The 14098-nt window shown below is 45.0% G+C and overlaps 1 protein-coding gene across 1 annotated transcript in view; it reads left to right on the forward strand.

Annotated features, from left to right (window-relative positions):
• The first annotated feature begins 2665 nt into the window (after window positions 1-2665).
• Window positions 2666-14098, forward strand: part of LOC144100048 (GTP-binding protein Rhes-like) — a 64338-nt gene continuing 52905 nt past the window's right edge. The window contains exon 1 of the mRNA XM_077633097.1: window positions 2666-2974. The gene's annotated coding sequence lies outside the window, so the exon portion shown is untranslated. The remainder of the gene's footprint in view (window positions 2975-14098) is intronic.

Consider the following 14098-nt stretch of genomic DNA (forward strand, 5'->3'; position numbering starts at 1 on the left):
CGTTTTTTCTCTGCTTCCTCCATTCCGTATTAATTTACGTTTATAATATAACCGACAAATATCAAGAGACACACAGCCTAAAAGCCATGTGAAGGCTCGACTGGGGCCGCTGTCAATTAAAATGGTCGTATTGTACCATACCATGCTACGGTATGCTATAGTATGGTATGATACGTAATATAGGGTAAAGTACAGTGTGGTATGGTAGGATTTGATATGGCATGGTGTACGGTATGGTATGTTACGGGTGGATAGAGCACGGTATGGTATTGTACGGTATGGTATGTAATGATATGTATGGTATGGTACGGTATGGTATGGCCAGGTATGGTATTATACGGTACGGTACACTACACTGTGGTATGGTATGCTACGGTACAGTACCGTAAGGTATTATATGGTATGTACGGTGCATGCATAGTGTAGTACACTATAATGTGGTATGGTAAGCTATGGTAAGCTACAGTACAGTACGGTACGGTACGGTATGGTTTGCGGACTTTAACTTCCCTAAGATGCCTTCTGGCTCTAAAAGGCTCATTAAGCGGCCTGGTTTATTTTCACCATATGATGTTCTATGACATGCACAGACTCGCTGACATCTTTAGCGATTTGCATCCATTGACCAGTGGCTGCCGCAGCCTTGATTCGATTTTTTTATTACAACAAAGACAGCAGAAGGTAACATTTACAAGCACATGATACCACATTGAATTGTACGCTGAGTACTATGAACGAATAATAGTTATATAATGTGGAATGTGTGGTTACCAGTCGCAACCAGCTTTCCTGCCGTCCTGTTACGCGTTTTGTAGTGATAGCTACATTACGGTAGCATTTGGAGCCTTCAGCGTGGCGGCGCCGTAGCGGGGGCAGCGCCGCCACCCTGTGGCTGCACCGCCACGCTGTCACGTGGTTGGTCACGTGGTGCGCAGAAGCTGCCGGCGGCGCGGCGCAGTGGCTGATCACGTGGTTCGTCACGTGGTTGGTCACGTGATCAAGTTCCACCCGGCCAGCTGTAGCTATCGCGTCACTCCAGGTTTAACCAAAGCTAAACCACCGCTAATTTTTTTAAGTTATCTCAGCATCACAGTAACAAAAAACCTAAAAAAGTAGACGCTGGCATCACCTTCGTTTTCTGTCCAATCAGTTATGCTGAAACTAGATACGCACAGGTAGCTCGTCTTCAATCTGGCTGTTGCCAAGTTTTATGAGCTCTGAGATTTGCGTTTGATTTGAGATTTGCCCCGGTGCATTGACCCACCGCGGTGGATCAGTGATTAGGGCTCTCGGCTACTGATCCAGAGCGCACTGGTTGAAACTTGACCGCGTCGGCAGCGTTTCGATTGAGTCGAAACGCAAAGGCGCCCGTGTGCTGTGCGATGTCACTGCACGTTAAAGATCCCCAGGTGCACTAAATTATTCCGGAGACCTCCACTACGGCACCTCTTTCTCCTCTCACTCCTTTCTTTATCATCTCCTTTTCAGCGCGGTTAGTGTGTCCGCCGAGATATGTGAGACAGATACTGCGCCATTTCCTTTCCACAAAAACCAATTTCATTTCAACCTTGATTAAAATAAGGTGGTGCCTGACGTTAGTTTCTCCGCAACATGACCAATATTGCGGCAGTGCACCCTTTCAAGGGTGCACCACACGTGCTGAGCGAACCGCCTCCGTCTGTGTGCAATTCATCACGGCGCCATATTTGACGCGGTTATTGATGGCATTAATTTGTAAATTTTGCTGCCTGACTTTCGGTAAGCTTCCCTAAAAAATGTATTCCATTCAAAGAAACGTACAGTGACCTGATGGATGCCTTCCCGCGTATGCAAATAATTACTCTTATGCTTCTCTCCATTACAGGCCCTCCATGCTACTAAGACAAGAAAGCTGAGTTAAGTCTGGTTGTTGGTTGGAAAACCTGCAAGAGAAATGCAATCTTGAAGGACGCTGTTGGCCGGGAACAGCCTGATACATTTTTTTTTTGGTTTTCATCCACTGGCTGGTCTTCTATCAATGAACATCCCCCCAGTCGCCGTAAGCTTTGACCTTTTTCCACAGAAGGACATTCGAGCCCAGCGAACCCGTCGTTGGCGGACTACAGCTTTATACATAAACTGCCGCTCACTCTCACCCAAGCGCTATTAATACCGAGGTGGCGAAGTATAGCCAACACGAAGAAAGCGACCGATCTCCGCTCACAGTGTCATAAGAGCACTCACACACTGGTCATGTGACATAGCGTGCGAAACTTTGCCGAGGACGGAAAGACACGTACTCTTGCTCCCCGTTTGGAGACCGGCTGCGGCGCGAAGGCTAAATGCTGAGAGAAGTGTGAAACAACATCGGCGGCACCGGCGACAGCCAGTTTCTCTTCAATCCCGTCAGGAGGCGCTGGCCACTGTCTCTCCTGCTTGCCGCCGACAATCCTCACGCAGTCCCCAAGCACTTCTTTCTCTCCACCTCTCCTTACTTTCATCTCCGAGCCTATCTCTCTCTCTCTCTCCTCAGCCTCTTTGGCTCCGATGCCGGCGCTTGTCTCGCCATCTATAGGTCTGCAGCGCTGGCTTTTTTCTCTTCGCTGCTTCCATCGCCCTTTCTCCAGGGGCAGTTCCCGGGCCACATGGCGCCGCATAGAAAAGCGCCGGCTGCGAGTTAGTGCAGATCAGTCTCCAACTCGCAGACGCCGCTCCCGTACGGTGCTCCACTGCTCCTGTACGTTCTTTATTGATCACTCGTCCTGGACATCGTCTGCGCAACGTTATGTCGTATTCTGCTGCTGGATCGGAGGCGTGGGTAGACGGATAAGGAACTGGTGTCGCCTGCGAAATTCCCGGAGTCGTCTGCTGCGGCGGCGGAAGGACAGCTACTTCGGTGCATTAGTGGACATGCAGGCTTGAACAAACGTGACACTGCTTCCAGCTATCTGCGTTGACTCTGACGCTAATTTCATCAGAGCTTAGCTACTCAGTGGTGAGTCTTGTTACATCTTGAATTTATCTTTTCTCTGTTGTCAAGAATACACCGCCAGCGGGCAAGATACAAGCTGCAGTACTGATTACTTGCAGAAATTCATGTTTGTTCTTTGAAGAACCGCTTGGTTTTCTTCTCGCGGGCAGGAATGTTCGCCATTATTTGTCGACACGTGAAAGCTGCCCCTGTTCGACTGTGCGCGGTCAATTTCGCTTTGTTCGAGACTCTTAGTGGTGGTCAAAGTTTTAGCGTGCTTTCCAGCAGCAGTGTGATGACTGCCAGCCTGGGTGCCCTCTGCCTTTCGCGCGCTGCATCTAAAGGTGTCAGCTTTGCGGAGCTTACAAAAGCATTGGTTGTTGCGTGTTGTTTATTTATATTTGTTAGTTTTCATTTCTCCGTCTGGTAGCGAATAAAACTGCAAGTTGTTGAGGTTGCAGAAAGCGACGTCGCGACAAATTTTAGCGCACATTTTTTAGGCCTGCAATTACCCTCGCCAACGACGCTTCACTTACGCAAAAGCAACTGTCGTACGTAGGACAAGTAAACATTTGTAGGGGCTTGTTGGAAAGCTGGCGGCGGTTGATTGCAGCCCATATTTCACAGGTCTTGCTGAAACAGAACAAAAATCCTATTGCGAAACTCGAAACGTTACACAGGCTTTGCATCCTTCTTTCCTGTAATTTTTTTCTTTGCAACTCTAGCTCTACGGACTGAGCCGAAACTAAGAGGCTGTAAACAAAGGATGTCGTAAACCAGGACAACCTGGCTTTCAAAAAGCTTGTTATTTGCAAGGCGTTGGTCTTTAGTGTGCCGAAATGCTCTGGGGTGGATAAACTTTGCGGAAATATTGTCAAAAACACAACATGCGTCAAAACTGCGCTCCTCTAACTGTTCGACACTTTACATGACAGATGCTGCAAGTGAAGCAGACTATATAGTCGTTTGCGCCAGTTAACTTCCGAAGAAAAGCGAGGCTTAAATGAGCAGACACTTGGAAGCACTACTCATCACTGATTAATAGTGAGGACTCAGCAAGCACTATGTATCCGGTACCATCATGGTGTTTGATAGCTTGAACGCATCGATAATTAGTCATCGCTTTCGCTCTAGAGCTGCGACAGAACCATATTCTTTTAGCGGAACAACAAGCGACGCTTAGGAGAGCAGTCCTAACTAAATACCGATACGTGACGAGTGATTCGGCGTTCAACTTCGATTTCAATACATTGTGCAGATAGTCTTGGAACGAGGTCTCAATGAAGCTTACGGCAGTGCTAATTCACTGAAAGTTGTCCGGCGCATTTTGGTCGCAGATCCTTCACTCATTGAGTTCGAACAAGTTGAAAAGTTCTTAGAAGAGCTTCTGGGTGCGCCGGTTTACCGGTCACAGCCTTCTATTTGGGGTACATTCGAGGCTATTGACACTTCGTCATTGCTGTGCTGAAAAACTAACAAAAAACAAAGTTGTTAAAATCCTCGGTGGGTCGACTGAATTCCTTAGCATTTTCTGTTGCTGCTGATTCCATTGTAGCTCCCTCTTAAGACGTGACGCGGGGGTGTTAATGAGTTCATGCCCATATATGGGAAACTGGTCATTCTCTACGTTACATTCATAAACGGATGGAGGGTCCTGATACCCCTCCTGCCCAGTGGTGCAGCAGTTAAGCGATACGCCACTACCCCGACAGGTGGGTGTTCCAAACATAACCACTGGTGAGGCTTGTGAGAGTGCTCTTGAGTTGAGTTGAGGTGTTGAGTGCTAAAGGTGGGATTAGCGTTGCTTTATCTGTCGGCAATTGCTCCACCGTAGCGTTCCTTCTATGTTAATAATCTCCTAAAACCTGTCGCATCTACCCCGCTATGCGCACAGTCTCTTATAATAGCACATATTCCCCTCCCGCAGTCACCATCTATGCACACAATCACTCCACACAGTCCACATCACAGTCCACTCCAGAAATCACTCTTCTCGAGCAACCACTTGCTATTAATCAATAATTGAACTGCCAGCTGCTACGATGGAAGATCTGCTCACTATCCGGAGGACAGGTTACCACCTGCCACGGTGGGCAGGTTGTAATGGCGTTACAAGGTTCACACACAGCACGGGTCACGCGTCACCAGTCACACGTGAAGGCAGTCGCTCCCCTGGTACCTGCGCGAGCCACCCGTCTAGTCCCTCGAAGCTAACAAGGATTGCTGCTTCTCTGCGCCTCCAGAGACCCTTTTAATGATAACGCGTTACTAAGCTGTCGTGTCGTTCGAACGCGCAAACGACACGCTTGGCACAGTGAGTCTAATGGCATTTGATTTGCTATTCACTTAACGCTTCCCTGTTTAAAACACTTTGAAAGCGTTCTGTTTTAGTACTGTAGAAAATTCATATTTGCGGTGCAAATACGACAACCGGCAGGGCCAGTAAGGATTTTTGTATATTGAAATATAAAAAAAATGTGTTGTACGATGTTCTGTGGCAGGAGCTGCTCAACAAGAAACCAAAGACGAAAATTTATGTGGAAAACTTTTTTTAGTGCTGCCATACGACCCCCACAATGCTTAGTGACAACGCTGACCAAGCTTATGCTGTTCGTGTTAGCCGCCCTGTGACCTTTTCTGAACGCAGCTAAGAGATGCAACAGCTTTTCAAGCGATCGAAAAGTTGCATGCGCTGAGTAGAACAGGTGTCGGCGTTCAGAGCACCCCTGACGACTGCGCAGCATGCTGGTGCCCTTTAGTCCCATGACGGCGGTTATTCGACTTTTGAATACTGATATTGAGCTCACTTTAGCGTGAACTTCTCGGCGCGAATCGAAGGCCGCGGTTTCGGTTTATATTACATTGTTCTGTACAGATTCTGCAAAGCGATTGTGTCGATTTCGGACTGGTAGTTTTAAAATCTCGAACTTAAAGAGACATGCGCTTTACTTATCCTTGCCGAAAACGGCTCTCTTTTCTTTGTTTTCTTCGCGGCTAAGCTATCTTGAACTCAGTTTAACCAACTTTTCACTAAAGCAAAGAAATGCCATGCAAGTGCAGAAAATATGCAGCAGTTGAAATTTCTGCTAGGATTTGATACGCGTGTAAAGGGTAAGTTAGCGTTCTAGTCATGAGCCTACTATAACCTCCCCAGTTGAGCGAAAAGAAAAAAAAATGAGCCTGTTGATGACAGCATAAAAAAAAACTGCAATTTGCTGCCAATTCTTTTCACTTACCTCAAGGTCAAGGGTAGGGGGTTGCCAATATTCAGTTATCCGCGCATATTCCTATAAAGGGCTTTAGCTTGCTGCAGTCTTTTGGTCGGTGTAAAATTTTGTTAGTTTTGCTCTCACAAGAATGACCCCATGCATCGAAAGCTAGTGCCTTGCAGGCTCCTCATGAATTGGTCTTCCTTCTCAATTGACAGTAAGAATACGATGAATTAGTAACATTCGGTCAATCAATATTTATATATAGTGCCCAGGAGCAACCAGTGCATTTGTGCTGGCACGCGTTTGGAGAAAGACAAAGAAAAAAAGAGTTTATTTGAGAAACAAAGTGAGGGTGCAACATATATAAAAGCAAAAAAAAACATTCAAACAATCAAAAAGAGAAATTTAATATCAGAAATGCACCAGGAAATTAATATAAAGAAGAGCTAGATCACAGTATTGGAGCAAAAAATTTAGGACAGAAATATACAAAAAAGCAAAGAAAGTCTTACCAACTGAAAGAGTGGCAATAAAACAACGCAGATAATACGTATAACAACAGGAAAAACCCTTGCACAAAAGGAAAGAAGATCTATTTTTAATCAAAACTAGCAAGGTTAAAATAATAATAATTGGTTTTTGGGGAAAGGAAATGGCGCAGTATCTGTCTCATATATCGTTGGACACCTGAACCGCGCCGTAAGAGAAGGGACAAGGGAGGGAGTGAAAGAAGAAGGGAAGAAGGAGGTGCCGTAGTGGAGGGCTCCGGAATAATTTCGACCACCTGGGGATCTTTAACGTGCACTGACATCGCACAGCACACGGGCGCCTTAGCGTTTTTCCTCCATAAAAACGCAGCCGCCGCGGTCGGTTTCGAACCCGGGAACTTCGGATCAGTAGTCGAGCGCCCTAACCACTGAGCCACCAAAAGGAAAATAAATTTGTGACGCAGCTCAGTAGGTCCAAACGATGCGCAAACAATAAATCAATTAAATAAGAATCACTTTCTGCTCTTCAGTCTCAAATGAAAAAAAAGCGAAGGCTGCTATAAATCGCAGACCTGTGAGTACGTGTTCTTTCTTTGTCGCAGCCTACGAAACGGACAACTTTTGTTGCATGATAAAGACATGGGGAAAATGATACATCTTCCACAGGCTTTCAAAAATTACTGTTGCTGCTGCTGTAAGTGTTGCTCACCGCTTCTCCTAAAAGCTAGCAAGGGTAGTGAGATGTCTGGACAATTATCGCAGCATATAGACGCCCTTTGAACGCATTACAAATATTGCTTGTTCTGAATTAGCATCGTCACAAGGATCACGACAGAGAAACTTAATTTTCTCTCTGGAGCCAAAGTTGCATTCACGTTTACACAACAGCAGCCCACGTGTTGCAAGAAATCTGCACAGGATAGCAATGCATCTTTATATATACATTAGCAATGAATAATGATTCTCCTGCTGTACTATTTACTGTATCATTTTGACTTTCTCTTAAAACGGTGAGTTCGTTGGCCATTTCACGCTGCATTCGATCAGCCTAGTGTATAATGTAGAACACCGCTCCATTTTTTATACTCACTGCCATCTTCACGCTGTTATTCAAACTGGGGCGTCCGCTTCCATTTGGAAGTAAGTGCATCGCAGAAAAAAAAAACGTCAGCCAAAACGCGTTAAGGTCGCCACGTGCGACGAACAAAACAGGCAGCTCGCGAAGCCCTTCGAGCGAAGTTTTCATTGCAATACGCTCTGAAGCGTGCGATCCGGCTATTCGTTCTGCCAGCGAGCAGAGAAGAATTCTGCGTTTCCTTTACATTTAATCAAGCTAGAATTCCTACACCGCCCGCTTGAAGCATTCGAGTCCAATTTGTCGCTCCACAAGACACACATCCCTGGGGTGCGCCAAACTCAGTGAGCAGCTCATCAGCCGAGAGCAAGTCATAGTTTCGCTACTTGTTTTGTTATTCGAGAAGTCAAATAGAATTGTTCGCTGTATTTGGGCACTACCGTAAAGCAGCGACACGTGCGTTATATTGTTTTTGCGAACCTTGAGGAAAGATCTTCGTCCGGGCAGCCGGCACCGAGTGACACGTTTATATCTTTGTCATCATAATCATAATCATCATCAGCCTGACTACACTCTCTGCAGGACAAAATCCGCACCCATGTCTCTCCAATTAACCCTGACCTTTGCCAGCTGCGGCCGCCTTATGCATGCAAACTTCTTAATCTCATCCGCCCACCTAATCTTCTCCCGCCTCCTGCTACGCTTGCCTTCTCGCGGAATTCACTCCTTTACCCTTCAAGGTCATCGTTTATCTTGCGTTCGCATTGCATGCTTTGCCCAAGCCCATTTCTTCCTCTTGATTTCGACTAGGATGTCATTAAAACGCGTTTGTTCTCTCACCCACTCTGCCCGCTTCCGGTATCAACGTTGCACCTATCATTTTCCTTTCCATGGCTCGCTGTGTTGTCCTTAATTTAAGCAGAACCGTTTTCGTCAGCCTCCATGTTTCTGCCCCGTAGGTGAGTACCGGTAAGATTATGCTGCTGTACACTTTACTCTTGAGGGAAATTGGTAAACTGCCACTCATGATCTGCGAGAATTTGCCATATGCGCTCCACCCCATTCTTATCTTTCTAGTTATCTCTCTCTCATGATCCGGATCAGCTGTCACTACCTGCCCTAAGTAGACGTATTCCGTCACAACTTCTAGGCTCTCGCTGCCAATTGTGAACTGTTGTTCCCTTGCTAGGCTGTTGAACATTACCTTGGTTTTCTGCATGTTCTGCATCTCTTTCTAGATCTCCTGAGAGGACGTTTCAAGAAAGCACCCTATCTACCTCATGCAGAAGGAACTTAGCTTCCTTTCGCAACGGCGTTAGATTACAGCTTATCTTTTGATGTAGGTTGCTGTTAACTGAGCTGCGCAAACTTTGTCGATTTTCCTGAGAGTCTGTTTTCTTCTAACAAGCACAGTTGCTAGTCCAGTCGTCGTGTGTGTGCCTCGTCTCTTCGCTGTGTCCCGTTTTTTGACTGGTTTTACTCCTGCTCATAAAGAACCTCCGCGTTTTCTACAGTGCCTAAAAGATAATGTCCTTCACGGTTTATCGTCACCTTCACCCTGTTAAGTCTCCGGAAAACTGTTTTTTTGCGAAATGCCGCTTCCAAATCAATTCCCAAGTCCCCCACCAGCCGTTTCAGAACTTTTGCATTGGATTAGCGACGACTGAAGAGAAAGTTGCGAAAGCATGAATTTGTTTGACTTTATCGAAAACTACCCGAGCTGTTCTTCCCCAATTCCCATTTCTTCCTGAAATCCTCAAGTGGCTTATTGTAAGAGCTTTTCAAACCAGGCATACAGGTGGCCAATTTTGGTATATCTTGCGTGTTCAACCCCCCGTAGAATTCAGGTCGCCGCCCTTAACGAATTTGTTGAGATGATTCCTTCCTTCCATTTCTTCGTTGGTTTCCACGTTTCAATTTATTTTACGGGCTCCAGTTTTTTCACTTATATGGTTGACTTGCACATATGAACCGTCCTCCCTTGGGCCGATACGTCAATTTTATTTTTTTCCAAACACCTGAGACCCTCAATTCAAGAGGAGACCCTTGCATTCGCCAATATACCGTTCAATAACGTTAAAAGCGTAAAATGAAACAATAGACAATATATAATGCACAATATATAACAATATAATGAAACAGTCGTCTCGGAAAGTTTATAATGCTTTTTCTGGCGCTTTGATCATTTCTCCGCAGCCCTTTCAATTGTTCTTGATCTCTGCTGTAATCCTCAGCGGGGTAGTTAAATAAGACAATCAAATATTCATTCTTTTTGTGCTTTTTGTGCTGTGTATTGTTCTCTGTGCCTTAGGCATTGCTAGACGCATTGGGTAAGGCATTTGGCGTACAAGTGATAATTATTCGTTCACCAATGTTGGCACTATAGCATGAAGAAGCTAAGGCAGCTGCAATTGGATGAGTGAAGCAGGGATCTGAAGCGCGTAATAATGCGTGTGCCCATTACGCATTCTATTACGCCATAATGACGATTAAGTTAATTGAAGTAGTCACCAGGAGAATAAGGATGGACTGTATGTGCAATAGGTGCATCAATGCCAGACTGCGAACAATTGCTTGTCGGCATCCTTCCATAAAAATGTGCATGCATGGTAGTTCTATGTTTTCAGTGCACGCCCTCAAGGCACAAAATAGGAGGCTTACGAAAAAAGTTCAAAATACATTGAGAAAAGCAGAGGTAGTTCTGGAGAGGATATAATTACAATTAGGGCATAAAAGTAAAGCAGTGTCAATTAGAGGGGTTAAAGTTTAGTTAATCACACAAGAGAATAATAGTAGGATTATGGCTGACAATGTACTTGCAGAACGCTTCGCTATTTTTAATAAAATATTTTGAAAAACTGCATTGCTGTTGTATAGACGCAGCGATAAAGCCCTTAGTACTCACTGCAATTTGATGCGTCTTGCATCCTTAAAAGTAGAACAAAAATTATGGGGGGGCGGCAGGAAAAAGAATGAAAAATAAAATGCCCCGGCCCGTGTCACTAAATGTAGAGCAGTCCGAGAAGCAGCTAGAAGGCCGCCATTTCTGGAACGAGCCAAAAGTATTTGGAGCCAAAAAGAGACCTTATTTTTCGTAAGCACCATCATCGATGGGCGGAGAAAATCAGCGCCTTACCGAATATTGTTTCGAAAATTAACAAGAAAAATTTAATCAAAGTTATTTCATTTTCATATGTGGATGCCCGGTTAATTAGCTCACTAAAAGCGAGTGAAGGTGCTAGCTTCCATTTTTTTCTTTTGCGAACTCCATCGCCAAATTAGGAGAACAAGCAAACACGTTCAAAGCGCTCACAGCGGCGCACGTGTTGTGTAAGTCCAGCAAAGCGTGCTTAAGAAAAACTCAGCGCTTAATAGTGTTTTAAGCCACACTTCTTATGCTGCGTGCCAGCGACCCCGCAACTTGTGTATTGCTGCGTTTCTACTTTGAAAAGCCTAGAATGTAAAGGGCGCCATAGGACTCGCAATAAACCTTAGGAAAAAGAAAAAAGAATAAAAGGCATGGTTTCTTCTAAGCAACATTCGCAGGCTCACAATACAAATAAAACATAAAAAAGCAAAGAGATCCTCCCAGAGTTACAGCTTAAAGCTGGCGTTTGTGAAGGCCTCCGATTTTTTCTTTTGCAAAATTATTGAACCGGTTACCGTTCAAAATATATGAAACAAAGAATTCTACACATTTTGCTTGAGATTATTTTACTATCTTGACTTCTGGATGTCAGCATTAACAAAGCTAATTCCTACGACAACATTCCTGGTTACTGCTTCCTATCAAAAAATGCATAGCAGACGGGCAAAAAAAAATTGACCACGCCTTACCCTTCTTTACGCGAAACAAAATAAAACCAGCTCGCGAAAACTAACTCCCGCAGCGCCCTTTTTACCTTGAGGAGTTTGCACGAGATAAGCACCTAGCTGCTTCTCTAAGATGTGCAACATGTCTCCAACGAGAAGTCCCCTCTCATAAAAAGGGCAACCAAAGACCTCGTCGGCAAAAGCGATTACGGCAGATCTCTGTGTGTACTCTTCTTTTATTTTCTAATTTTTGTTTCGTTCAGTGCCTCTGAAGTCTCGCTTGCACAATAACGTATGGTCCGCGTGACCACAGGTTATTATTGTTATTAAAGCAACAATGAAAGATCTGAAAATGACGTACTGAAGAAAAAAAGAAACCCATTGCCCAGCAACAAAGGTATTTGAGGCAACAACAACAACAAAAGTAGGACACACAGGAAACATTCGCAAAAAGCACGTACATCGAACAAAAGAATGTATTTTTAATTCGAAAGCATTAGGAGCGCCATCGGAGAAGAAATACTCTTCGACCAAAAAATGTCTTGATTGGCTAGACGAAATTGGCGTCACCAGACGGGACGTGACGTCACTTCCGCTTAAGGTGTGAACATTTTTATTGCGATCGCATTGCCAACACGTATTGTAATTAAGTGTCCCTGTAAATTTTTGCGATCATCCCCCCGATATACTTATGGAGAGAAAGGTTCAAGTGACTTTTCCAGATAGACCCATCCATGCTAAATGTTATCTTAACCACTACACGCGCTCCGGTTGCTTATATCACTTCTCTTTTAAGTCACTTCTAACAGCATGAGATATGGTTTTGAATGGCAAATAGCGCCTAAGCCAGTTCTGAATTTTAAGGTGACATCAACGCCCCAGCAAAGAGTTAGCGGATATCAATAACACTTCTGTTCGGCCTAGTTGGTGCATGGTGATAATACAGATTATCGACGTGCGCAAAACATTAGGCGAACCACGTACATGGGAGCAACACAAGGACTGGCGCAACACTAACAATTATTTTATTCTTCTCAAACCAACGCATAGATATACATTTTTCCACACCTGCGCAAGCTAACAAAAAAAAACTTCAGTCATGTAAGATTACTGTCAACGACGCGAGCACAAAAACTTCAATTCGGCTGGGTAAAGTGATAAGGAAGTATCGCTAACACATCCTTCAGTTGTTTTCTTAATATGGAATGCGGGATATGTCCCGCATACTTGTGAGGCTAGCGCGGACACTTCACAGCCATATGACTACACTGCATCTCCGATAACACAGACGTAGGAACACTATTATAACAACAATCATAACAAAACGTTGACTTAGCATGAGGAAAACCCAAGAGAAAAGCAAAAAAAAAAGATAAGACGTTGATAGAGAGAGAGGGTTTATTGACGGGAAAGGCAGAGAGGTTGGCCTGAAAATTAAATATCTGACCTGCTACTCTACACTGGGGAACGGAAAGAAGAGAAAAATAGGGTCACGATGGCGGAGGATGATGATGGGAGGAAGCAGATGCAAAAATTCACAAAAAAACAAGGCACGCTTTCCGACATCACAAACGCGAGGCAAGGCCCGTGTCGCTTAAAAAGCGTGAGAGCACTCGCGTTACCTGATCCCAGAATACCTGATTTAATATCTGCAACGGGTCCTTGGACCTAAGGTATTAAACTTATTTTTGGAATATGACGGAGTGCTTGGCTTGAAGCACACTGGCACGGGTCGGCCCGGTATTGCACTCCCTCCGGGATCGGCCCGGAGCATATTAGCGCGGCGCGTCTTTTCTTTCACTCTTTGCTCTCCTATCCTGTACCCCTCCAACTTTCAGCACGCGGCAGCGAGCGTGTCTCGGCTTGAGCCAGTAGGCAGGCCTGTGCACTTTCTTTTTCCTTCTTCCTCTCAGCTACATCAGTCAGTAAGTCGCGTTGCCTGTACAGTTTTCGAGCTTTTCTGGCCAAGCGCCGAGGATCAAATCCTCCGAGAGGGGCCTTGTGTCCACAGACTTCAAAGCAGATGCGAGTATGAGTCTTTCAAGTGCATATGCTGGACACGCCACTAAAACATAATCTATAGCCTCTAGCACGCCACATGTGGTACAGTCCGGAGAGTCCGCTTGTCCAATTAAGTGTAAGTATTTGCGCGTGAAGGCGACGTTTAGACGTAATCTATGGATTATGCATGCAATAGGGCGTGGTAGTTTTCTCGGCGTTTCTAGTTGAATTATTTTCGCACTCTCACATTTCCCGTACATTTTGTCGCTGGCGTGTTGTTATCGAGGGAAAAATATTTGTGGGCCGAGCGTTTACCCCAGCGTCGCGTGTTTTTAGATGCTCACTGCATATCCTTAGTCGGACCTGTAAGGCTGGAGGATAAATCTAAATACAAGGAACGAATCAATCAGCCTAGATAAAACAACAAAGGAAATGAATATAAAAACAAATAAATAGCTAGGCGCGAATGCAAACCACTAATTTCGTTTACCATTGAGCAGGCGTCTTTCCTTGGATTTTACACGGGCTAGACGGACCACCTAGTCCAGCAAGCGTTCCT

Source organism: Amblyomma americanum, chromosome 8 (assembly GCF_052857255.1).
Source record: "Amblyomma americanum isolate KBUSLIRL-KWMA chromosome 8, ASM5285725v1, whole genome shotgun sequence".
Lineage (NCBI taxonomy): Eukaryota > Metazoa > Arthropoda > Arachnida > Ixodida > Ixodidae > Amblyomma > Amblyomma americanum.